General features: G+C 42.4%; 1 protein-coding gene across 6 annotated transcripts in view; it reads left to right on the plus strand.

Moving 5' to 3' along the window:
- The window catches only part of SNX29 (sorting nexin 29), a 509,507-nt gene that overhangs the window by 170,484 nt on the left and 314,282 nt on the right, over positions 1–24,741 (plus strand). The window lies entirely within an intron of this gene.

The raw sequence follows: 24,741 nt of genomic DNA on the forward strand, positions 1-24,741 counted from the left end.
CATGACCTGAGCCAAAACCAGGAGTTGGACATTTAATTGACTGAGCCACCCAGGTGCCCCTGTTGGGAGATTTTTGATTACTGATTCAATTTCTATGCCGGTTATGATCTGTTCAAATTTTCTATTTCTTCCTGTTCCAGTTTTGGTAGTTTGTTAGTTTCTAGCAATTTGTCCATTCCTTCCTGATTGCCCAGTTTGTTGGCATATAATTTATCATAGTATAAATGTGTTGGTTGTGATATCTCCTCTTATATTTGTGCTTTTATCTATTTTGGTCCTTGCTTTTTTCTTTTCGATAAGTCTGGCTAAGGGTTTTGTCACTTTTATTCTTCCAGAGAACCAGCTCTTAGTTTCATTGGTTTGTTCTTCTGTTTTTTTGTTTGTTTCTATATAGTTTATTTCTGTTGTAATATTTATTTCCCTTCTTCTGTTGGCTTTGGGTTTTATTTGCTGTTCCTTTTCTAGCTCCTTTAGGTGTAAGGTTAGGTTGTGTATTTGAGACTTTTCTCGCTTCTTGAGGTAGACCTTGCAATATACTTCCATTAGGGCTGCCTTTGCTGCATCCCAAAGGGTTTGGACTGTTGTGTTTTCATTTGCATTCATGTATTTTTTAAATTAATTTCCTGGTTAACCCATGCATTATTTCTTTGTATTTTTTTTTTTCATCTCTTCATCTCTTGTTATAGTCTTTGGTTTAAAATCTAGTTTGTCTGATATAACTGGCTACTCCAGCTTTCTCTTGACGATGTCCATTAGCATGGTAGATGGTTTTCCATCCCCTCACTTTCAATCTGCAGGTGTCCTAAGGTCTAAAATTAGTCTCTTGTAGGCAGCATAAAAATAGATCTTGTTTTTTTTTTTTAATCCATTCTGAAATCCTATGTTTTTTCTTTTTTAAAGATTTTATTTATTTATTTGACAGAGAGAGGCACAGCGAGAGAGGGAACACAAGCAGGGGGAATGGGAGAGGGAGAAGCAGGCTTCCCGCGGAGCAGGGAGCCCGATGCGGGGCTCGATCCCAGGACCCTGAGATCATGACGTGAGCCGAAGGCAGACGCTTAACGACTGAGCCACCCAGGTGCCCCAAATTCTATGTCTTTTGATTGGAGCATTTAGTCCATTTATATTCAGAGTGAATATTGAAAGAGATGAATTTAGTGTCATTGTGTTGTCTGTGGAGTTGGTATTTCTGGTGATGTTCTCTGGTCCTTTCTAGTCTTTGTTGCTTTGAGTCTTTTTCCCCCCACTCACAGAGTCCCCCTTAATATTTCTTGCAGGGCTGGTTTAGTGGTAATGAACTCCTTTACTTTTTTTTTTTTGGTTTAGGAAACTCTTTATCTCTCTGTTCTGAATGACAGTCTTGGTGGATAAAGAATTCTTGGCTGCATATTCTTCCCATTCAGCATGTTGAATATTTCCTTTTATTCCTTTCTGGCCTGCTGAGTCTCTGTGGACAGATCGGCTGCAAACCTGATCTGTCTTCTCTTGTAGGTTTAGGTTTTTTTTCCCCCTTCCCGCTTTTAGGATTCTTTCTTGTCTGTGTATTGTGTGAATTTGACTATGATAAGCCTTGGCGATGGTCAGCTTTTGTTGAATTAATGGGAGTTCTCTGTGCTTGGATTTTGGTGTGTGTATGCTTCCCCATATTAGGGAAGTTTTAGCTGTAATCTGCTTGAATAAATGTTTTGCTCTCTTTTCATCTTCTGTGACTCTTAGGATACCAATGTTAGTCTGTTTTAATGAGTCGCTGAGTTCCCTAAGTCTGCCTTTGTGATCCATTACCTTTGTTTCCCTCTTCTTTTCAGTTCATTATTTTTCATGGTTTTATATTCTGTATCACTGATTCCTCTGATTTGTCTATCCTCATTTTTATGGCATCCATTTGAGTCTGCATCTCGGTTATAGCATTTTTAATTTCAGTTTGACTAGATTTTAGTTATTCTATCTCTGCAGTAAGGGTTTCTCTAGTGTCTTCCATGCTTTCTTAAAACCCAGCTAGTATCCTTAAAATTGCTTTTAAATTCTACTTCAGACATCCTACTTATATTTGCATTGATTAAATCTGTCGCTGTTCTTTCTTCCTATTCTTCCTTTGGGGTGAATTCCTCTGTCTTGTTATTTTGGAGGGGAGGGGAAAGGCGAAATAAAATAATTTTAAAAATTAAAAAAAACAACCCTAAAGTACAAAACAGAAGTTAGATCCTGGGTGTATTTTGGTCTGCTTGTTATAAGAAGCTTGTTAGAAAAATAGAAAGAAAAAAAAGAAAAAAAAATATAATATATAAAATTAAAAAATGGCTCTGTATCCAATAAAAACAAACAAACAAAAAAGACAAAACAAAAAGAAACAGACCCCAAAAGATGCTGGATCCTGTTTCCCCTAGAGCTGAAGCTTTGCATCACTCTCTGATCAGTAGACTTAGTGTGGGTGAGAGGTTTGTGTTGGTCTTCTGGGGGAGGGGCCTGCTGTTCTGATTCTCAGGTGGAATTGCCCTATCCACTCTTTTTCTTAATAAAAGAATAAACACACACATATGTTGTACATAACTTTTTTTTCTGAGATACTGGAAAAATGGTTTCAGACATGGTGATTCTTTAGCCCTACATTTATTTCCCAAGAATAAAGACTGTATCCTATATTACCATAATATTATGCCTGAGAAGGTAAATCTACAATAATTAACATACAGCCTGATGTGGGGAAAAAAAAGCAAAATGAAACATTAAATTTTCTTCCTACAACCCTATCGACAAGTCCTTGAAACAGGCAGAGTGACACTCCTTTAGAAACTCAGCTGCCTCGATGTTAATACATTGCCAAGGGCAAGAGACAATTTTAGCCCGACCCCCAGGATCCTTTGAGTCTTGTTTAAGATATAAAAAGTCTTTTAGGAACTTCCTTTATTTCTACCCCCAAGGTACACGTTGGTAGCCATCCCCCAAGCATATGACCCACTGATACACATCTGAAGGGTCTCATGATGAAGGTTTTATTAGACAGTTAAAAATGGCCTTTTCCCCCAACAGTAGCTAGCCCTCTCAAGGTCCTGGAACCTTGCTTCCAAAATTCCTTAGAGACTTATGCACCCCTAACCCCCTGCCAACTTGGAAGTATATACTGGGCCACTCCTCGTGACCCCAGGGCAGCTCTTTTGGCCCACCGGTCCCTGTGCTTTAATAAAATCACCTTTTTGCACCAAAGACGTCTCAAGAATTTTTTCTTGACTGTCAGCTCCAGACCCCAACAACACTCCAAAACGACATCACTGCCCACAGTCCCATAGTTCTATTCCTTTATTGTTCCTAAAAGGTTTTTTTTTTTTTTTTAGTAATTACTCCCCCCAGAGTCAGGTGCTAAATGAAGTGGATGCGTTCATTATCTTCGGTTGTTGTGTTGTCAGACCATCTTTGAGCATGAGTTCCATGCTCTGCAGTACATGCTGCATGTTGTGCACGGTCAAGTTCCTGCTTCTGAGGAGGTCCTGCCTACAGGCAGCCACCTTACAAACAAAAGCAAGGAAGCTTTGGACCTCCTACAGCTTCCTGCTGGTTGCTGTATTCCTGAGTTGCAATCGCCTTTATAACAAAAGCCATCCAGTTCCCTCCTGGACTTGAAGACCACCATGCCTCATCAGCTTCCTGGAAGGCACAGGATTTCATTCAGGTTTGGGCACTGACCTATATAAAGCCATCTTCAGAGCTTTCCAGGCACACTGTTCTGGCCTTCTGGAATTTTCTGGGAACCGGGAGGCTAGATAACAAACATTGCTTATACTTAGTAGTGTCCTTCATGGTTTCTCAGTAACTCATCCTCAAGGTGTGGGGTGGAATTGAATATAGTAGAAAAATGTTTTCATCCAGTGAAGACAAGCAGCAGTGACAAGACAACTTGAAGGAGCCTCTTTTTGTTTTTTATTTTTGGTGTTTTTTCTTTTCTGCTCTGTCGACTTGCAGTCATTATCTGTTCAGGGAAAATAATTGTGTTTCCTCAGAGATGTGTTTTAGTTGGCTACATCCTGTGGGCTGACTCTTCATCAAGGTGAATGTGCCTTTTTGAGCAGGCCAGTGAACATTGTGCTGTGGTCACGAAACTGTAAGCCATCATATAGGGAGGGCTGTTGGTATGAACCTGGACTTAAAACACTGTGGTAACCTAAGTTTTATATCCCATCTTTGCTTTGACCATGAAATTTCTGTCCCACAGCTGTTTCTGGAATTGGTTGGAGTGCCGGTGTTTATGTGTAGTGGGGCTGGGAGGTGGTGTCTCAAACTGGAATTCCTACAGGGGCCAAGTGGATAATGGAAGTGAAGAAAGCAGGGCCTAGGAGAGAACAGGCAGCGGGGGGACCCTTTGGGACACTAGAGAGCACTTGTCCTGCCTGAAGGAGCAGCCGACTACTTGTTGTCACCCATGAGTGGCCCCGAGAGCCCGTAGGCCCTCTGTGGTCACACACTGGCTTTTTTCCAAGATAACTTGAAAACCTAGATCTCGGAGGAAATTACCTTGATTTTTAATTACTTGTATCTAATAAAACTGCATCACATGTGCACACCCCGCCCCCCCCCCGCCACAGACACCCGATCCATCCCCACCCCCTAACCCCTGTGGGTCAACAGAGCAGGTCTTCCAGCCAGACAGCCCTGTGTAGTAACCTTTGTCTCTCTCTGTCTCTCTCTCTCTCTCTGCTTCTTGGCCTCCATTGTTGTATTTTGTTGTTCCCTGTTAAATTCATAGAGTCTCCATTTCCTGCCTGTAGTCTCAAGAGGCTGGGATTTGATGAGACTATTGTGACTTATTCAAGAGCCAAATTGAGTTTTCACCTTGGTATTCAGATGCAGGATGTGTCTGCCTCCCAAGGCTTCAGCAGTGACAACAGCTCCTCCACAGACCATCAAAATCCCAGACGCCACACCACCTTCCTGAAGGAAGGGGACCATTCTAGGCCTCCCCCCCCGACCCTGCTTCCTATAGGCAGACTGCACAGTAATGGTGAGCATGCCCCCTCATGCCCAAATGCTGCTAGAAGTGTTGGCCAGGTTCAGCAGCAGTGGTCCTGTTGGCCTTGGCACAAAGGAGGAGGTAGGTAGGTTTCATGAACTGCAGCCCTCTGAACTTGATATTTATCAAAGTAATAGTACTAGCTAGGCCATGTTCCTCTCAGATCCTATTTAATGTGCTGTATTTATATTTATAAAGCAAACTGTTGTGGCCTTTCAGCACCAATTATGAGCTATTTAACCCTTTCAACCCTACTTAGTGGGTTGTTATCATAAACCCATGTTTTCATTGGTTGCAAGCCTGGTTTGTTTGTTTGTTTTTTTTTTACACATCTTTTTACTTTGAAAAAATTTAAAAATTGCTGAAGAATTGCAAGAATAGTGGAAGGACTCCCATGTACCTTTCAGCCAAATTAACTAGTTGTTAGCATTTTATCATATTTGAGGTAGATTTCTCTGTATCTACCTATAAAAACATTTTTCCTGATCATTTTTAAGTGCTGTGTTTCCTAAGAACAAGAGCATTTTCATAAATACCTATCGTGTGTTGGTAAAATTCAGGAAATATATCACTGATGTGATAGTATGTGATGCCCATATTCATATTTAACCATTGAGGCCAATTAAGCCTTTTATGGCCCTTTTCTTGGCCCAATCCAGAATCTGGTCCAGAATCTGGCATTGCATTGAACTCTTGCATCTGTTAAATCTCCCTTAATGTGGAGCCCTTCCACACTATCTTTGTTTTTCATGACCTTGACTTGTGTATTCCTTTTCTGGCCAGTTGGCTTCGTAGACCATCCCTCAGTCTGGGTTTGGCAGCTGTTGGCTCACGATTAGATTCAGGTTATGCATTTTTGACAGGATCTGAAGGGTTTTAAATCCATTTCCTCTTGGTCTAAGACAGGGACGCTAACTGGCACATAGACTTATGGTCTGATGGAGGGCAGAGCTTGATATTGAGAGGTGAGTGTGAAAGAGCTCTGGGCCCCCGGCCAGAACTTGCCTCACAGGTGGGTCTTGTTGGGCATGTGAGCTGTTTTGTGTGTGCGTGTGTGTGTGTGTGTGTGTGTGTGTGTGAATCAGTGTTTTAAGACCTTAAAACTTGACAGAGAAATCCAGATTGTCAGCTGCTCCTGAAGGGCTTGAAGATCTGTGACACTGGGGCCCCAGTCCTGTGTGCCTGTTGTTGAGTCATAGATGTCCCCTGCAGACGTGTGCACTTTCCTGTGACTCCTACCTTCCCATGATGTGTGATGGATATTTGATGTACGTTGCCTCTGTCTGCTTCCCTCCTGCATGTTACTCACCTGGTTCCTGTGGGTCTGCGATTCTGAGACCTCCAGAATAGCCCTGCAGTTAAGCTCTCTCTGTGTTCTGCTCCTGTGCACGCTCAAGCATTCTTGTTGGGACCTTCTTCAGGGAACAGGTGGCCATTTCATAGCTGCTTCTTTTGCTCGTTCTTCCCTCTTGTGAGAGGTTGCCTTATTTGGCTCTATTTATTGTTATCCCCCTGCAGTGATACGGTTTGCATTCACTCTTCCTAAAGGTAGATTGTCACATGGAGGACCTTAGGGTGTCCTAAACTGGCTCCCGAGGAAGCCGAATTCAGTGAGACGCCCCTTCAGCTCCCAGTTAATGTGGGAAAGGCTCTATCCCTAGAGGGGCTGACACCAGCCTGGGGAAATCAGGCAAGTATTTTCGGAGGAGGTGAGTTTGAATCGGTGATTCATCCTATTAGCTTGGGGGACTAGGACTCTGTATTGATGCCTGACGTCGAAATACTCCAGGAATGACTTGTGCGTTATTGAAGGTCTTCCCTCTCCTTTCACTTCCGTGGAGAAAACCTTTTTCGGTTAGGAGACAATGATGGTAGAGCTCCCATTTATAATTTATGAATAATGATGACAGAAAAGAACAGCTAACATTTACTTGGTACTTATTTACCAGACACTTGATAGATAGTTGCATTTATATACACACATGCGTGTGCACACATACACACTTATTTTAATTGTGCCTTTAATTTCTTTTTTTTTTTTTAAAGATTTTATTTATTTATTTGACAGAGAGAGACACAGCAAGAGAGGGAACACAAGCAGGGGGAGTGGGAGAGGGAGAAGCAGGCTTCCCGCCGAGCGAGCCCAATGCGGGGCTTGATCCCAGGACCCTGGGATCACGACCTGAGCCGAAGGCAGATGCTTAATGACTGAGCCACCCAGGCGCCCCTGTGCCTGTAATTTCTGAAGCAGGTATTTCTATTCTCCCATTTTATAGGTGATAAACCAGGGCCCAGAGAGGTCAAGTGACTTGCCCAAGGTCACACAGAGGCAGAGCCAGCATTCATGTTAGGCCTGTTGGACCTCAAAGCAAACCCTTAAATGACCTAAAGGACTGAACTGAGCAGTAAGCTGCCTTAAGTCAGTGCCCTATAGAAGTAACTCGAAAGAGTTTTGAGTGAGTGTAAATGACAGTCAAGTATGAGTCGACTATTAAGTTTGGAACCTTGTGATTTTCCTTTTGTGCTCAGGATATTTCGGGTTTGTGTCCTCTGCAGTTAATTACCTCTATGAGTTGCTGGAGTTGTTTGAGCTGTTTCCCTGGCTCTGGATATGAAATATGGGGCCAGTGTGCCATTCTGAGTGGAGTTTACCAGGTGGCTAATGAGATGGGGCTTATAAAAGAAAGAGTGAAATGGTGGGAACAGGGAGTGAGCACTAAAAATCAAACAAGCTTTTTACAACTCCCCTCCTTCTCCAGGTGGCAGATGAGAAATCACACAGCTCAAGTCAGGGAACAGTCAGGGAGAATTGCAGACTTCGGGAATTTGGGCCCCCTTGGTAATCCTGGCCTGGCCCTGTCTTACTAGAGAAAATGGCTGGAAAGACAGAAGTAGTCCGATTTGATTTCTTTTCTTTCTTTCTTTTCTTTCTTTGATAGAGAGCAGAGAGAGAACACACAAATGGTGGAAAGGGGCAGAGGGAGAAGCAGGCTCTCCACTGAGCAAGGAGCCAGATGCGGGGCTTGATCCCAGGACCCTGAGATCATGACCTGAGCCAAAGGCAGACGGTCAACCCACTAAGCCACCCAGGCGCCCCAGTAATCAGATTTCTTGTGCACAGTAAGGGACCACTGCTTTCTGAACCACATTAGGGGGAGCATGGTGGTGCCTCGGTGGGCTTTCGCTCAGATCGGGTTGTGCTGGGAGAGTGCAGGGTAGTGAGTGGTTCTTGGGCTCAGGTGTGTCCCAGAAGTGACCTGGAAGCTGGTTAAAATGCAGATTCCAGGCCTACTCCAGAGTGCAAATGTTGAGTTCTACAGCAGGGCCTGGAAATCTGCTTTGAGGTAATTTTTTTTTTTTAACTTCTGAATATGTTTGTTTGCTAGGAACAGAACATTATTCTCCATAATGCATACAGTCATTCAATCAGATAATTTACATTTTTACCATCTAGTCCTTTTTTCACATTCAGTCTTCACCCAATTTCCCAGTAATGGCCTTTCTTGTAAAATGATTGATTCCAGAATGACTTGTTGCATGTAATGTCTTCAGTCTGGAACCGTTTTTTCCCTGGACTTCTGTGACCTTGACAGTCCTGAAGATGATCGGTCAGTTTATTTTGCAAAATGCTGCTCGGTTGGTTGGCTTGTTGTTTCTGAGATGAGCTTTCAGTCCATGCATCTTGGTTATTAACATCACCGAGGTGCTGCATGCTCCTCTCCGAGCATCCTAGCAGGTGGTGCATGGCTTCAATTTGTCCCATTACGGATGATGGGAATTGTGATCCCTTGATCACTGTGGTGTCTGCCACCCTCCTCTGCTGGGAACATCTTCCCCCTTTGTGGTTGTTCAGTATTTTGTGGATAGGTAGTTGGAGTCTATGTAAATAATCTCATTATGCATTAAACTTTCCACTTACTGCTGGGCTCACGGATTTCTGTTTTATTCAGGGGCTCATCATCTGTTACTATCACCCTTTTGATGGTCTGATTGTCCTGGATTTGTCCAGCGGCAACCCTGATGAGTTGGCTTCTGTGTCCTTTTGAAATGACCCCGTGAGTTCACGTGGACACCCAGAATTCCAGTGCAACACCACACTGTTGACCTCTAGTCTTCTCACTTTATGTATTTGTTCCTCCCTTCTCTGAAGCAAGAACCCTGGCTCCCGCTGTCTGCATGTTTAGGTATTTATTTACTTTTAAGTGAGATACCACTTTTTTATTTTATTACTTATTTTTTTACTTTAAAGTTTTTACTTTAATTCCAGTTAACATACAGTGTAATAGTTACTGTTCAGATGTGCAGGATAGTGATTCAGCACTTCCTTACATCCCCTGTGCTCATGATGACAAGGGCGCTCCTCAGTCCCTATCATCCGTTTCACCCATCCCCCACCCACCCATCTCCCCTCTGGTGACCATCACTTCTCTATAGTTAAGAATGTTTCTTGCTTTGACTCTGTGCTCTCTCTTTCTCTCTCTCTCTCTCTTTCGAATTTGTTTCCCTTTGCTTGTTTGTTTCTTAAATTCCATGTGAGTGAAATCATGTGTTATTTGTCTTTCTGTGACTTATTTCGCTTAGTATTACACCCTCTAGCTCCATCCACATTGTTGCAAATAGCAAGATTTCATTCTTTTTTACAGCTGAATAATATTCCATTGTATATCCGTCCCACACCCTCTTTATCCATTCATCAATCGATGGATACTTGGAGTGCTTCTGTCTATTGGTTGTTGTAAGTAAAGCTGCTATAAACATAGGGGTGTGTGTATCCCTTTGAATTAGTGTTTTTGTATTCTTTGGGTAAATACCCAGTAGGGTGATTCCTGGATCTTAAGGTAGTTCTATTTTTTTTTTTTTAAGATTTATTTATTTATTTGTCAGAGAGGGAGCGAGGGAGAGGGAGTGGCAGGCAGAGGGAGAAGCAGGTTCCCTGCTGAACAAGGAGCCCAACCCGGGACTCAATCCCAGGACCCTGGGATCATGACCTGAGCCGAAGGCAGATGCTTGACCAACTGAGCCACCCAGGCGTCCCAAGGTAGTTCTATTTTTAACTTTTTGAGGAACCTTCATACTGTTGCCCAGAGTGGCTGCACCAGTTTGTATTCCCACTAACATTGCAAGAGGGTTCCCCTTTCTCCGCATCCTCGTCCACATCTGTTGTTTCCTGTGTTGTTAATTTTAGCCATTCTGACTGGTGTGAGGTGGTATCTCATTGTGGATTTGATTTGCATTTCCCTGATAAGTGATGATTATCTTTTCATGTGTCTCTTGGCCATCTGGATGTCTTCTTTGGTAAAATGTCTGTTCATGTCTTCTCCCTGTTTTTTAATTGAATTATGTTGTTTTTGGGTGTTGAATTTAATAAGTTCTTTATGTATATTGGATACTATTTTTGTGCCAGTACCATACTGTTTTGATTACTAGAGCTTTGTAATAACAGCCTGAAGTCCAGAATTATGATGCCTCCAGCTTGCTTTACTTGTTCAAGGTTTCTTGGGGTATTCGGGATCTTTTGTGGTTCCATACAAATTTTAGGATTGTTGGTTCTTGTTTTGTGAAAAATGCTGGAGGTATTTTTTTTTTTTTAAGATTTTTATTATTTATTTATTTGACAGAGGGAGAGACAGCGGGAGCAGGAACACAAGCTGGGGTGGGGGGAGGTGGGAGTGGGAGAGGGAGAAGCAGGGAGCCCATTGTGGGACCCGATTCCAGGATCCTGGGATTATGACCTGAGCCAAAGGTAGACGCTTAATGACTGAGCCACCCAGGCACCGTATGCTGGAGGTATTTTGATAGGGATTGCATTAAATGTGTAGGTTGCTTTGGGTAGTATAGACATTTGAACAGTATTTGTTCTTCCAATTCATGAGCATGGAATATCTTTCCATTTCTTTAAGTCTTCGGTTTCTTTTATCCGTGTTATATAGTTTTCAGAGTACATGTCTTTAATCTCTTTAATAAGGTTTATTCCTAGGTATCTTATTATTTTTGGTGCAATTACAAAGGGAATTGTTTTGTTAATTTCTCGTTCTGCCACTTCATTATTGGTGTATAGAAATGCAACAGATTTCTGTCCATTGATTTTTGTATCCTGCGACTTCAATTTGTTTATCGGTTCTAACTGTTTTTTAGTGGAGTCTTCGATTTCTTTTTGTTGTCTGATTGCTGTGGCTAGGACTTCCAGTACTATGTTGAATAAAAGTGGTGAGAGCAGACATCCCTGTCTTGTTCCTGACCTTAGAGGAAAAGCTCCATTTTTTTTCCCATTAAGGATGAAGTTAATTCCGGGTTTTTGATAAATGGCCATTATTATGTTGAGGTATACTCCCTCTAAACCTATTTTGTTGAGCGTTTTTATCCTGAAAGGATATTGTATTATGTTAAATGCTTTTTCTGCATCTGTTGAAATGATCCTATGGTTCTTATCCTTTTTCCTATAGATATGATGTATTCCATTGATTTGTGAAATTGAACCACCATTGCTTCTCAGGAATAAATCCCCCCTTGATTGTGGTCAATGATTTTTTAAATGTATTGTTGAATTTGGTTTGCTAGTATTTTGTTGAATAGTTGCATCTGTGTTCACCAGGGATATTGGCCTGTGGGTGGTGTTTTGTTTTGTTTTGTTTTTTTGTGTGTGGTGTTTTTAGTGTCTTTATCTTGTTTTGGTATCACAGTAATGCTGGCCTCATAGAATGAATTTGTAAGTTTCCCTTCCTTTTCTATTTTTTGGAATACTTTAAAAGAGTAGGTATTCTTTAAATGTTTGGTAGAATTTGCCTGTGAAGCCATCTGGACATGGACTTTTGTTTGTTGGAAGCTTTTTTTTTTTTATTATTGACTCAATTTCTTTGTTGGTATTGGTCTGTTCACATTTTCTATTTCTTCTGGTTTCAGTTTTGGTAGTTCATATGTTTCTAGGAATTTATCCATTTCTTCCAGGTTGTCCAGTTTGTTGGCATATAGTTTTTCATAGTATTCTCTTATGATTGTTTGTATTTCTGTGATGTTGGTTGTTTCTTCTCTCTCACTGTAATTTTATTTGAGTCTTTTTTTTTGTTCTTGATAAGTCTTGCTAGAGGTTTATTTATTTATTTATTTTCAATGAATCAGCTCTTGGTTTCATTGATCTGTTCTATTGTTTGTTTAGTTTATCATTTATTTCTGCTCTAATTTTTATTATTTCCTTCCTTCTGCTGGTTTTATGTTCTTTTTCTAGTTCCTCTAGGTTATAAGTTTAAGTTGTTTGAGATTTTTCTTGTTTCTTGAGGTCAGCCTGTACTGCTGTATACTTCCTTTTTAGAATCACTTTGGCTGCATCTGAGAAATTTTGGACCATTTTAATTTTCATTTGTTTCTGTGTACTTTTTAAATTCTATTTCCTGGTTGATCTGTTCATTGTGTAATAGCATGTTATTTAACCTCATGTATTGGTGGTCTTTCCCAATTTTTTTCTTGTGGTTGACTGTGAGTTTCATAGTGTTGTGGTCAGAAAATAGGCATGGTGTTACCGACCTTCTTGAAGTTGTTGAGGTTTATTTTGTGAGATAATATGTGATCTATTCTGGAGAATGTTCCATGTGCACTTACAAAGAATGTGTATTTTGCTGTTTGAGGATGGAATGTTTAGAAGATGTCTATTAAATCCATCTGTTGCAGTGTGTCATTCAAAGCCACTGTTTCCTTGTTGATGTTCTTTTTAGATGATCTGTCCATTCCTGTGATCAGGGTGTTAAAGTCCCCTATTATTATTGTTATTATCAATTAGTTTCTTCATGTTTGTTATTAACTATTTGAAGTATTTAGGAGCTCCTATGTTGAGTGTATAAATAATTTTTTTTTTATTAAAGATTTTATTTATTTGAGAGAGAGAAAGAATGAGACAGAGAGCATGAGAGGGAGGAGAGTCAGAGGGAGAAGCAGACTCCCTGCCGAGTGGGGAGCCCGATGCGGGACTCGATCCCGGGACTCCAGGATCATGACCTGAGTCGAAGGCAGTCGCTTAACCAACTGAGCCACCCAGGCGCCCGAGTGTATAAATAATTAAAATTGTTAGATCCTCTTGTTGGATTGTCCCCTTTATTATAATAGAGTGTCCTTCTTTGTGTGTTGTTATAGTCTTTGTTTTAAAGTCTATTTTCCCTGACATAAGTATTGCTACTATGGCTTTCTTTTGACATCCATTTGCATGATAGAAGTTTCTCCATTTTCTCCCTTTCCATCTGCAGGTATCTTTAGGTCTAAAATGACTTTCCATCTGCAGGTATCTTTAGGTCTAAAATGGTTCTCTTGTAGGTAGCATATAGCTGGGTCTTGTTTGTTTGTTTTTTAATCTGTTCTGTTTTAATTGGAGCGTTTAGTCCATTTACATTCAATGCAAGTATTGATAGATATGTATGTGTTTCCATTTTATTATTTGTTTTGTCGTTGTTTCTTTTTTTTTAAATTTTTTTATTGTTATGTTAATCACCATATATTACATCATTAGTTTTTGGTGCAGTGTTCCATGATTCATTGTTTGTTCATAACACCCAGTGCTCCATGCAGAACGTGCCCTCCTCAATACCCATCACCAGGCTAACCCATCCCCCTACCCCCCTCCCCTCTAGAACCCTCAGTTTGTTTTTCAGAGTCCATCATCTCTCATGGTTCGTCTCCCCCCTCTGACATACTCCCCTTTTCTTCCTCTCCTGTTATCTTCTTCTTTTTCTTTTTTCTTAAAATATGTTGCGTTATTTGTTTCAGAAGTACAGAACTGTGATTCAACAGTCTTGCACAATTCACAGCGCTCACCGTAGCACATACCCTCCCCAATGTCTATCACCCAGCCACCCCATCCCTCCCACCCCCAACCACTCCAGTAACACTCAGTTTCTTTCCTGAGATTAAGAATTCCTCATATCAGTGAGGTCATGTGATACATGTCTTTCTCTGATTGACTTATTTCACTCAGCATAACACCCTCCAGTTCCATCCACGTCGTTGCAAATGGCAAGATCTCATTCCTTTTGATGGCTGCATAATATTCCATTGTGTATATATACCACATCTTCTTTATCCATTCATCTGTCGATGGGCATCTTGGCTCTTTCCACAGTTTGGCTATGGTGGACATTGCTGCTATAAACATTGGGGTACACGTACCCCTTCGGGTCCCTACATTTGTGTCTTTGTGGTAAATACCCAGTAGTGCAATTGCTGGATCGAACGGTAGCTCTAATTTCAACTGTTTGAGGAACCTCCATACTGTTTTCCAGAGGGGTTGCACCAGCTTGCATTCCCACCAACAGTGTAGGAGGGTTCCCCTTTCTCCACATCCCCGCCAACATCTGTCGTTCCCTGACTGGTTAATTTTAGCCATTCTAACGGGTGTGAGGTGGTATCTCATTGAGGTTTTGATTTGGATTTCCCTGATGCCGAGCGATGTTGAGCACTTTTTCATGTGCCTGTTGGCCATTTGGATGTCTTCTTTGGAGAAATGTCTGTTCATGTCTTCTGCCCATTTCTTGATTGGATTATTTGTTCTTTGGGTGTTGAGTTTGATAAGTTCTTTATAGATTTTGGATACTAGCCCTTTATCTGATATGTCATTTGCAAATATTTTCTCCCATTCTGTCGGTTGTCTTTTGGTTTTGTGGACTGTTTCTTTTGCTGTGCAAAAGCTTTTTATCTTGATGAAATCCTAATAGTTCATTTTTGCCCTGGCTTCCCGTGCTTTTGGCGATGTTTCTAGGAAGAAGTTGCTGCGGCTAAGGTCGAAAAGGTTGCTACCTGTGTTCTCCTTTAGGATTTTGATGGACTCCTGTCTCACGTTTAGGTCTTTCAACCATTTGGAGTCTATTTTTGTGTGTGGTGTAAGGAAATGGTCCAGTTTCATTCTTCTGCATGTGGCTGTCCAATTTTCCCAACACCATTTGTTGAAGAGACTGTGTTTTTGCCATTGGACATTCTTTCCTGCTTTGTCAAAGATAAGTTGACCATAGAGTTGAGGGTCCATTTCTGGGCTCTCGATTCTGTTCCATTGATCTATGGGTCTGTTTTTGTGCCAGTACCATACTGTCTTGATGATGACAGCTTTGTAATAGAGCTGGAAGTCCGGAATTGTGATGCCGCCAGCTTTGCTTTTCTTTTTCAGTATTCCTCTGGCTATTCTGGGTCTCTTCTGGTTCCATACAAATTTTAGGATTATTTGTTCCATTTCTTTGAAAAAAGTGGATGGTATTTTGATGGGGATTGCATTGAATGTGTAGATTGCTCTAGGTAGCATTGACATCTTCACAATGTTGATTCTCCCAATCCATGAGCATGGAACGTTTTTCCATTTCTTTGTGTCTTCTTCAATTTCTTTCATGAGTATTTTATAGTTTTCTGAGTACAGATCCTTTGCCTCTTTGGTTAGATTTATTCCTAGGTATCTAATGGTTTTGGGTGCAATTGTAAATGGGATCGACTCCTTGATTTGTCTCTCTTCTGTCTTGTTGTTGGTGTATAGGAATGCCACTGATTTCTGTGCATTGATTTTATATCCTGCTACTTTACTGAATTCCTGTATGAGTTCTAGCAGTTTTGGGGTGGAGTCTTTTGGGTTTTCCACGTACAGTATCATATCATCTGCAAAGAGTGAGAGTTTGACTTCCTCTTTGCCGATTTGGATGCCTTTGATTTCTTTTTGTTGTCTGATTGCTGTGGCTAGGACTTCTAATACTATGTTGAATAGCAGTGGTGATAGTGGACATCCCTGCCGCGTTCCTGACCTTAGGGGAAAAGCTCTCAGCCTTTCCCCATTGAGAATGATATTCGCTGTAGGTTTTTCATAGATGGCTTTTATAATATTGAGGTATGTACCCTCTATCCCTATACTCTGAAGAGTTTTGATCAAGAAAGGATGTTGTACTTTGTCAAATGCTTTTTCTGCATCTATTGAGAGGATCATATGATTCTTGCTCTTTCTTTTGTTAATGTATTGTATCACATTGATTGATTTGCGGATGTTGAACCAGCCTTGCAGCCCAGGAATAAATCCCACTTGGTCCTGGTGAATAATCCTTTTAATGTACTGTTGGATCCTATTGGCTAGTATTTTGGTGAGAATTTTTGCATCCATGTTCATCAAGGATATTGGTCTGTAATTCTCTTTTTTGATGGGGTCTTTGTCTGGTTTTGGGATCAAGGTAATGCTGGCCTCATAAAATGAGTTTGGAAGTTTCCCTTCCATTTCTATTTTTTGGAATAATTTCAGGAGAATAGGTATTAATTCTTCTTGAAATGTCTGATAGAATTCCCCTGGGAAGCCATCTGGCCCTGGGCTTTTGTTTCTTGGGAGATTTTTGATGACTGTTTCAATTTCCTTAGTGGTTATAGGTCTGTTCAGGTTTTCTATTTCTTCCTGGTTCAATTTTGGTAGTTGATACATCTCTAGGAATGCACCCATTTCTTCCAGGTTATCTAATTTGCTGGCATAGAGTTGCTCATAATGTTTTGTCGTTGTTTCTAAAGATTTTTTCTGATGCTTTCTTGTTGCTGTCTCTTCCAAGGTTTGCTTATTTTTCTTTAGTGATATATTTGGGTTTCTGTCTTTCTTATTCTTGGCATATTTATTAGTGGTTTTTGATGGTGGTTACCATTAGGTTTGTATATAATGTCTTGTGTGTATAGTAGTCTGTATTAAGTTGATGGTTATTTACCTTTGAACTCATTCTTTTCTCCTCTCCTCCCCACAGTTTAGCTATGTTGTTAAATTTTATGTCTATTTTTTGTGGGTTCCTTGCCTGATTTTTTTTTTTAACAGAAATACTCATTTTTCCTGCTTTTGTGTTTCTTACCTCTATACTGTCACTTTTCATCTCTCCTTTGTGCTCAAAGAGTCCCTTTTAATATTTCTTGTAGGGCTGGTTCAGTGGTCATAAACTCTTTTAGTTTTCATCTGGGAAGCTCTTCATCTCTCCTTCTATTCTAAATGATAGCCTTGCTGGACAGAGTATTCTTGGCTGCAGATTTTTCCCATTCAGCACCTTGAATACATCATGCCCCTGCCTTCTGGCCTGCCAAGTTTCTGTTAAGAAATTTGATGCTAGCCTTATGGGTTTTCCCTTGTAAGTTAATAACTTGTTGCCTCTAAATTTTTTTCTAGATCACTATATTTTGCAAATATAATCACAATATATCTTGGTATTTTGACTCTGTTGGGGGTTCTCTGTCCTTCCTGGATCTGGATATCTGTTTCCTTCCCCAGATGAGGGAAGTTTTCAGCTCTTGTTTCTTCAGATTTCCTGTCCCCATTTCTCTATCTTCTTCTGGGACTCAGATGATATAAACATTATTAGGTTTGATGGAGTCATTGAGTTCCCTAAGTCTATCCTTGTTTTGCATATTTCTTTTCTCTGTTTTGTTTGGCTTGAGTACTTTCCATTACTTTGTCTTCTAGGTCATTAATTCATTCCTCTGCCTGGGGTCTGTGGCTGGTGTGTGGCTGGGGACTCACAGGTGGGTCCAATGCAGGGGTAGTGCGTAGGGGCAGCTGTGCACCTGGTTGGCTTATTGGGGTGCCTGGGTAGCTTTAACAAAGTTTGCCATGAGCCCAGGGCAAGGCCAGCAGGCTTGAAGTGGGTGAGTCCTTGGAGAACTTGTGGGTGTGGTGCACCACTAGGGGGTTAGGTAGCAAGTGTCTATGCACCTTGCCTCCTGCAGGTGTCTCTGTTTGTATGCTGGCAGATGGGGGAGGAAAATGGCAGCTACTAGCTGCCTCATTTTCATAGCAGTCCCCCCACAGGCTCAGAAGTCCATATGAACAGATGCCTCCTCTTTGCCCCCTGTGTTGTATAAACTGCTGTGGTTAGGTTGCATTTCTGCCCAGGCTGCTGTCTCTTTAAGGGCAGCTTCCTGGCTATCACTTGACCTCCAGGCTCAGCCAAGGCTGAGTCAGCTGAACTCCAGAACAAACTGTGAGAATTCAGCCTTTATGGTTTGTAAAGCCAAAAGTTGCAGGGCATTAGTCTTCCCTGTGTGGGGTTTGTTTTTCTGCTCTCTCTGCTCATGCAGCTCCCTCCTTCCTCCAGGCTCACTTCCTCTGCCTTTCTCAGCTCTCAGATGCAGTTTGTTTTCTGTATTTAGTGGTGAAGTTTGTTCTGCCAGTCCTGGGGTCACTCTCCCGTTTACTGATTTGGATGTGGATGATATATAGGTCAAAACATGGGACAGGGTGAGCTCAGGGTCCTCGTACTCTGCCATCGTAGGATATCAGGCTATATTTAGTTACTTCATCATTGCCCCTCTATGTAACTGGTTTCCAGTGGCTTTGGCAGGATTGGTTCAGGAAGAGCAGGGCTGGGAGATACCTTCTTTCTGATTAAGCTCCTCCAGCTGATTCTCTTATGGGAAACCTCTATCCTCTGACCACCTTGGAAGAACCCTGGCCTGTTGCAGACTGTGGACTTTGGAGTTGCCTAGATACCAATCTTGTTTCCATTCCTGGGTGACCTCGGCTAATCTCCAGCCCTGCTGAATTTCCCTTTCCTCATTTGGTCAAGTTTGGACAGTAGTAATACTAATATTTTGAAAGGACTGAAACAAGAGAAAGAGGATTTCCTCAAGATCTTAGAGTCTAGATGGGGGTGATGAGCACAGGCCAGGGGTATTAACATATTTTACTTGTTGGGAGGGAAGCTTCTCTGGGGTATGGTGGGAGTGGAAGAGGGGGTGGTCACAAACCCCTGGTGGTGGAGGAAGGGCTTCAGAGAGAACATGCCTTTGAAGAGACTGCTGAAAAACTTGGGCATGTTAACCAGGACAGATGGGAGAGTTGTGGAGAGATGGTCAGATCAGCCTTGGGAAGCCGCAGGTGTCGGGAGAAGCCTGGTTGGTGTGCGTGACAGTGATGAGCTGATGGCCAGATCCCAGAGCTGGTTGGGGTTCTTTGTGGCTGGTGATCTGAGAGTTTTGCCCCTTCCCCTTGTATTAGCGGGTAGTGGTATTTCCTTGAGTTTGGAGAGTTCTTTATATATTTAGATACAAGTCTTCTGTTGTCTGTCTGATTTATAAATATTTTCTCCCAGTCTGCAGTTTGTCTTTTCATGCTCTTCACAGTGTCTTTTGCAGAGCAGATCTGATTTAACATTTTTTTTTTCTATTACAGATCATGCTTTTGGTGTTAAATCTAAGAGCTGTGTGCCTAACCCAGCTTAGGCATGCAGATTTTCTGAAATGTTTTGCATTTATCTGTCCTACAGTTTGGGTTAATATTTGTGTAAGGTGTGAGGTATTGAAGTTGACTTTTCTGCTTATGGATGTGCACCTGTTCTGAAACCAAGTATTGAAGAGACCATCCTTTCTCCTGACTTGTCTTTGTACTGTAGTCAGAAATTACCTGGCCAGGGGCGCCTGGCTGGCTCAGTCGGTGCAGCATGCGACTCTTGGTCTCGCGGTTATAAGTTTGAGTCCCATGTTGGGTGTACAGATTACTTAAAATCTTAAAAAAAAAAAAAAAAGGTTAGCCAGATTTGTGAGTTTATTTCTGGACTCTTGGTTCTGTTCTGTTGGTCTGTGTCATTTTACAATACTCCATTCCTTGACTGCTGTACCTTTATAGAAAGTCTTAAAATTGGGTAGTATGAGTCCCCCAAAATTGTGCTTCTATTTCAAAATGATTTTGGTTATTGTAGTTTCTTTGCCTTTCCATACAAATTTTAGAATCAGCTAATGCATATATATGGAAAAAAGCCTGGGATTTTGATTGGGCTTGCATGAAATCTATGGATCAGTTTAATTGACATCCTATTTTGAGTCTGCCAATCCATGAACCTGATAGTTCGTGCATATGTAGTTACATTTTGATTTCTTTCATCAGTGTTTTATAGTTTTCAGTATCCATATCCTGCACATTTTTTATTGGATTTACACCTATGTATTTCACTTTGTGGAGCTATGATGAATAACTCTTATGATTTTGCTTTTTAATTGTTTATTGCTAATGTGTGGAAATACAGTTTTTGCATCTGACCTTTAAAAACTCATTCTTAGAGATTTTTGTAGATTCTTGGGATTTTGTGTGTAGAAAATCCTGTCACCTGCTAGTAGGGGCCAATTTAGTTCTTCCTTTCCTATCTGGATGCCCTCTTTTTGGCCTTAGTGCACTGGATAGAACCTCTACTTCTGTGCTCAGTGGGAGTGTTGAGAGCAACTTCCTTGACTTGTTCTCCAACTTCTGGGAAACCATTCAGTCTTTCACCACTAAGTGTGATGCTAGATGGAGGTTTTCTTCCCTGCCCACCCCCTCCCGCCCCCCCCCCCCGTGTTAGATCTAATCTTACTTTTTTTTTTTTAATTTTTAAAAAAGATTTATTTGTCGGAGAGAGTGTGAGCACATAAGCAAGGGGAGGGGCAGAGGGAGAGGGAGAAGAAGGTTCCCCACTGAGCAGGGAGCCCCATACGGGGCTCCATCCCAGAACCCTGGGATCATGACCTGAGCTGAAAGGAAGACACTTAACCAGCTGAGCCACCCAGGCGTCCTGATCTAACCTTACTCTTATATTCCTCCACACTCCCCCCCCCACCCCGCCCCAGTTCACTGGTAAAGTGTATTGATGGAAAACTTGAAAATGTCTCCTAATTCCGTCATTCAGAAATGAACACTGCTAATGTTGTTTATATATTCCTACTGTAAATTGACAGCAAACTGTACATAAGGGGCTATGGTAGGTCAGCTGCCTTTGTACTCTGCTGCTTTCACATAATGGTACGTTACAAATGTTCCTCCATGTGAAACATGCATACCCCTCACAGCTGTGACAGCTCCAGAATATCTTGTTGTAGGTGGACGCACCATAATTTATCCACTCCCCTACCTGACATTTAGTTTGTATCCAGTTCCTTTCTGATATATTCACTGCATCCTCATGTATGTGTTATGAGGCTTCTCCTCATTTATAGACTTTGGCTTCCTGGAAGTGGAGTTGGTGGGTCAGAAGGTGTCCTGTTCTTGAGGCTGTTGATTCTTATTTCCTAAAGTTCACCTCTGACCAGCCACTTCCACTCATGAGATGTGTGGTGTGATGGGTGGCAGAGGTTTGCACTGTGCGAGTCTTGGAGAGTCATTCCCCTCTGAGCAAAGCTAGTCGGTTGGGAGAGACCTGTTCACATTTGCTCAGGAGTCAACCAGCCAAGGGAATCTGCAGACCCATGCTTATCAGCCCTCATTGTTTAGTGGGATCTTGCAGGGCTTTGAGTTGTCGACTGCGTACATGTGCTTAATTAATTCCCTAAAGGTGTATGGAACAACGTGAGACCTTGGAATTAAGGACTGTGGGTTTGAATCTCAGGTTTGACTCCCTGGGCCGCTGCTTTTCCATCTGCAAAACGGGTACAGTAAAACCAGCCTCCTGAGGTACTGGTGACCACATGTGTGACAGAGTCAAAGAACAAGGACTTGGGGATGTTTACTTGTGAATTGTGACCCTGCCTTGAACCCTGTGATTTTGGTGGGCAGGGGGGCACTGCTTAACCTCTAGCAGACTCCATTTCTTCATCTGTAAAATGAAAGGAAATAAAATTTGGGGATAAGACCAACCCTTCCTGCGGGGTTGCAGTGCAGACGGCACAGAGCCTGTGTGCACCATCTCTGACATGGAGTCCCCCATGCAGAGGCAGACCCTGATGCGTCGTAGAGAGAAGAGGGGCTCGCCTAGTAAATGTGTAGGCACCTTTGGAGTGAGGCACAGCTTTTACCTCTAGGAAGTCTTGGCCCTGAGCTGCTTTTCCCTTCTTAGCTACCATGGAGGAATTTCAAGGAAAACCTAGAGTTCCCAAGTGCCCACCTCTGCCACAGTCCACATGGGCCACATTTTTCTAACAAAAACTTGGTTCTTTGCCACTAAAATTTGTCTCCCAGTCTTAGGGGGTTGTGTCCATTCTGAAAAAGCAGCATTTCACCAACTTGTAGGATAGCCAGTGTGTATGAATACATCGAAGGCCCTGGGAAGCTCTGGGGCAGTGGGGGGCGGGGGAGAGAACAGAGGTGTTCAGCGCATCTCTCCCTGACTGTGTCTACCTGTAGTCCCCATCGCCCTCTTTCCACGGCCTTTTGTCACCCCCTCGAATACAGCTTGGGAAGTGCACTTTGAAATACCTTGCCTGTATACCTTTATTTTAAAGCAAAGATTCTCTGTCCCAGATTTTGGTCACTGCACCAGCCTCATGGTTTGGGCCACACCTGTGTCCCACCTGCATTATTCTCTCTTCAGTGTTCTTTCAGTCCATTTTTGAAAGCCTTTGAACTTCTTTTCAAAAGATTCTTTATATCACAGCAATATATGGAAAATCAGTTTCTAAAAAATCTAGAAGAATATCTCAGTGTCTAAAAAAAATAAAAAGATTGGTAAACCTCTAAAATGATCTTGGGAGTGTACCGCATTTGGAAGATTCTGTTTAAGTTCATTCGCTGTGTGTGTTTCCCCTCTTTGATGGAACTGTGAGGAAGTTAGCTCCCGCTGCCCTTGAGAGTAGAGAGCACTGGATAAGTACTCAAGGGCAAGTGGGGGAGGGGGATTTCTGCAAATTGATCTCGGTGAGATTGGTTTCCTGCTGCAGTCGCTTGGGCTATGACAGACCCGGTCTGCCTGACAGAACCCCTCCCCACTCCTCCTTGTTCTGTGGTTTTCTCATCGTTGCCCTTGAGATGGCTGAAGGTACCCCTAGTTACTTGGAGGCAGATGGGTGAGTTACAGCTGAAAGGCCATATTCTTGGAGAGCTGCTAGCCTTGGCAGGTGGATCACTGACTGGTCCCAAATGGGGTGAGAAGCCCCCAGCTGCACCTGGAGCAGTGGTGACTACACTCTGGTGGACGGGGAGAAAGCAGTCGGACCCTCAGGACTTGCTGGTGGCCCATGTTACTAGAAAGTCTGAGTGTAGGCGGTTCTTAGCAACAGTAGTGTCCCTGCCCCTAAAATTTCTAGATGGTTTTTTAGATGATCGGTCAGGGTTTGTTATTAAATCAACTCTGTTGGTTACAAAAACAACTAGATGAGGTAGGGTGATCTTCAGCTGAGCTGTGTCCTCCTAGAATGAAAGAAGGGGAAAATCTATGAAATGGAGAAGAGGGAGTTCCCCTAAGGTCTTAACGGACAGGGTGACAAACACCTGTGCGTCCTTGATCAGCGCTGTCCTCCTCACAGGCTCACCACGCAGGAGTTGCCAGTGTAGATGGGGTGGAGGTGCCTCCCCCGTACAGGTGACGGGGTGGCCTGCTCCATAGCAGCTTCAACTTTCCTCCTTAGCATTTTCTTAGTAAGTTCTTTAAGGCTTAAAAAAAAATACTTATGAGACTAGATAGTGAAAGTGTTTTTTGCCTGCAAGCATAACTTCGCTGTAGAAGATGAGGGAACAGGGCTGAGCAACCAAAAGAGAAAGAGGCCAAAAATAAAAGCCCTATGACCTCATTGCTCAGAGGAGTCTATTGGGATACCGCCCATGTGCACCGTCATCAGGGCTGTGTGGCGCACATACTCCCTCATGTGCGTGCACACATACACGCTGGGGGGTGTGTAGCAAAGAGGTGAAGCCCCCTGGCTCTGAAGACACACTGCCTGTAAGCTGATGTGCCCAGAGCCCTGCTCAGGCTTTCGTCTTCCCTGCTCACTTGGCCCTTTACCTGTTGAGGCTGACGAGCACCTGGCGGTGGGACCTGTGGTGGCTTGAAGGCCCTTGTCGGGAGATGGGGGGGAATGAGTGAGCCTGCACCACCCTTCCCGTATTTTTCATGTGCTTGGAGGGCCTCAAGCCTTTTTATAGTCAAGATTCATTTAGTTAACTAATGCATTCTATTATCTCATGAGGTGTCAAATAAAAAGGCATTTTTAATTTGCTAATCATAATAGACCTGTGTAATAAGAATGATGGACTCTCTATGGCTCTTCTAGCTACCAATTAACGTCCTGTCAGCTGGTTGCAAATTAGTTGTCCAGAGCCTGGGAATTATTTTCTTGGCCTGCTGATGTGCTTTTTTTTTTTTTTTTTAAGTTTATTTTTGTTAGCAATCTCTACACCCAGTGTGGGGCTTGAACTCATGACCCCAAGATCAAGAGTTGCATGCTCTTCTGAATGAGCCAGCCAGGTGCCCCGGTAATATGTTAAGTTTTAAAAAACAACAACAACAACAACAAACACAGCGTTTTGGTGGGGCAGGAGCTCCCTGGTTTTCAAAGCCTCCTGCCCTCTACTCCCTCTTAGTCCTGGTTGGTACTGTTTCTTGGCCTAGCCTGTGTGACTGTAGTGGCCATCTAAGTCTGTATTCCATCTTAAGAGAGACACGGCAGGAGAGGATGCTTAGGAGCCTCAGTGAAAGCAGTGGGTTGGACGGAACCACACATACATTGACACACACGCACGTGAGCGCATACACACATGCACACAGGTTGCCCCATATCAGACTCCTGGTTTTGCTCTTGCTCCATTGGGGAGGCGGGGCCAAGGGCATAGAATCTCTTGGTATGATCTTTGCAACTTCATGTGAATCTATAATTACTTAAAAAAAAAATTGAACCAAAAGGGCCTCGTCAGGTGTTTTGAGTTTCATTCATAAACAGCCAGTAACCTGGAAGTGTTAACTGCCCACAAAAGGCAAACAAGTTCATAGGTAAGAAACTGGGATGAATTTATGGCTCCCAGAGGTGCTCATCCAGTGGTTTGATGTACTCTGCACTTTCCCTTCATCTCGTTTGAGATCAGTTTATATTAAAAACCTTGGTTT

The sequence above is a fragment of the Zalophus californianus genome, chromosome 10 (genome assembly GCF_009762305.2).
Source record: "Zalophus californianus isolate mZalCal1 chromosome 10, mZalCal1.pri.v2, whole genome shotgun sequence".
NCBI lineage: Eukaryota > Metazoa > Chordata > Mammalia > Carnivora > Otariidae > Zalophus > Zalophus californianus.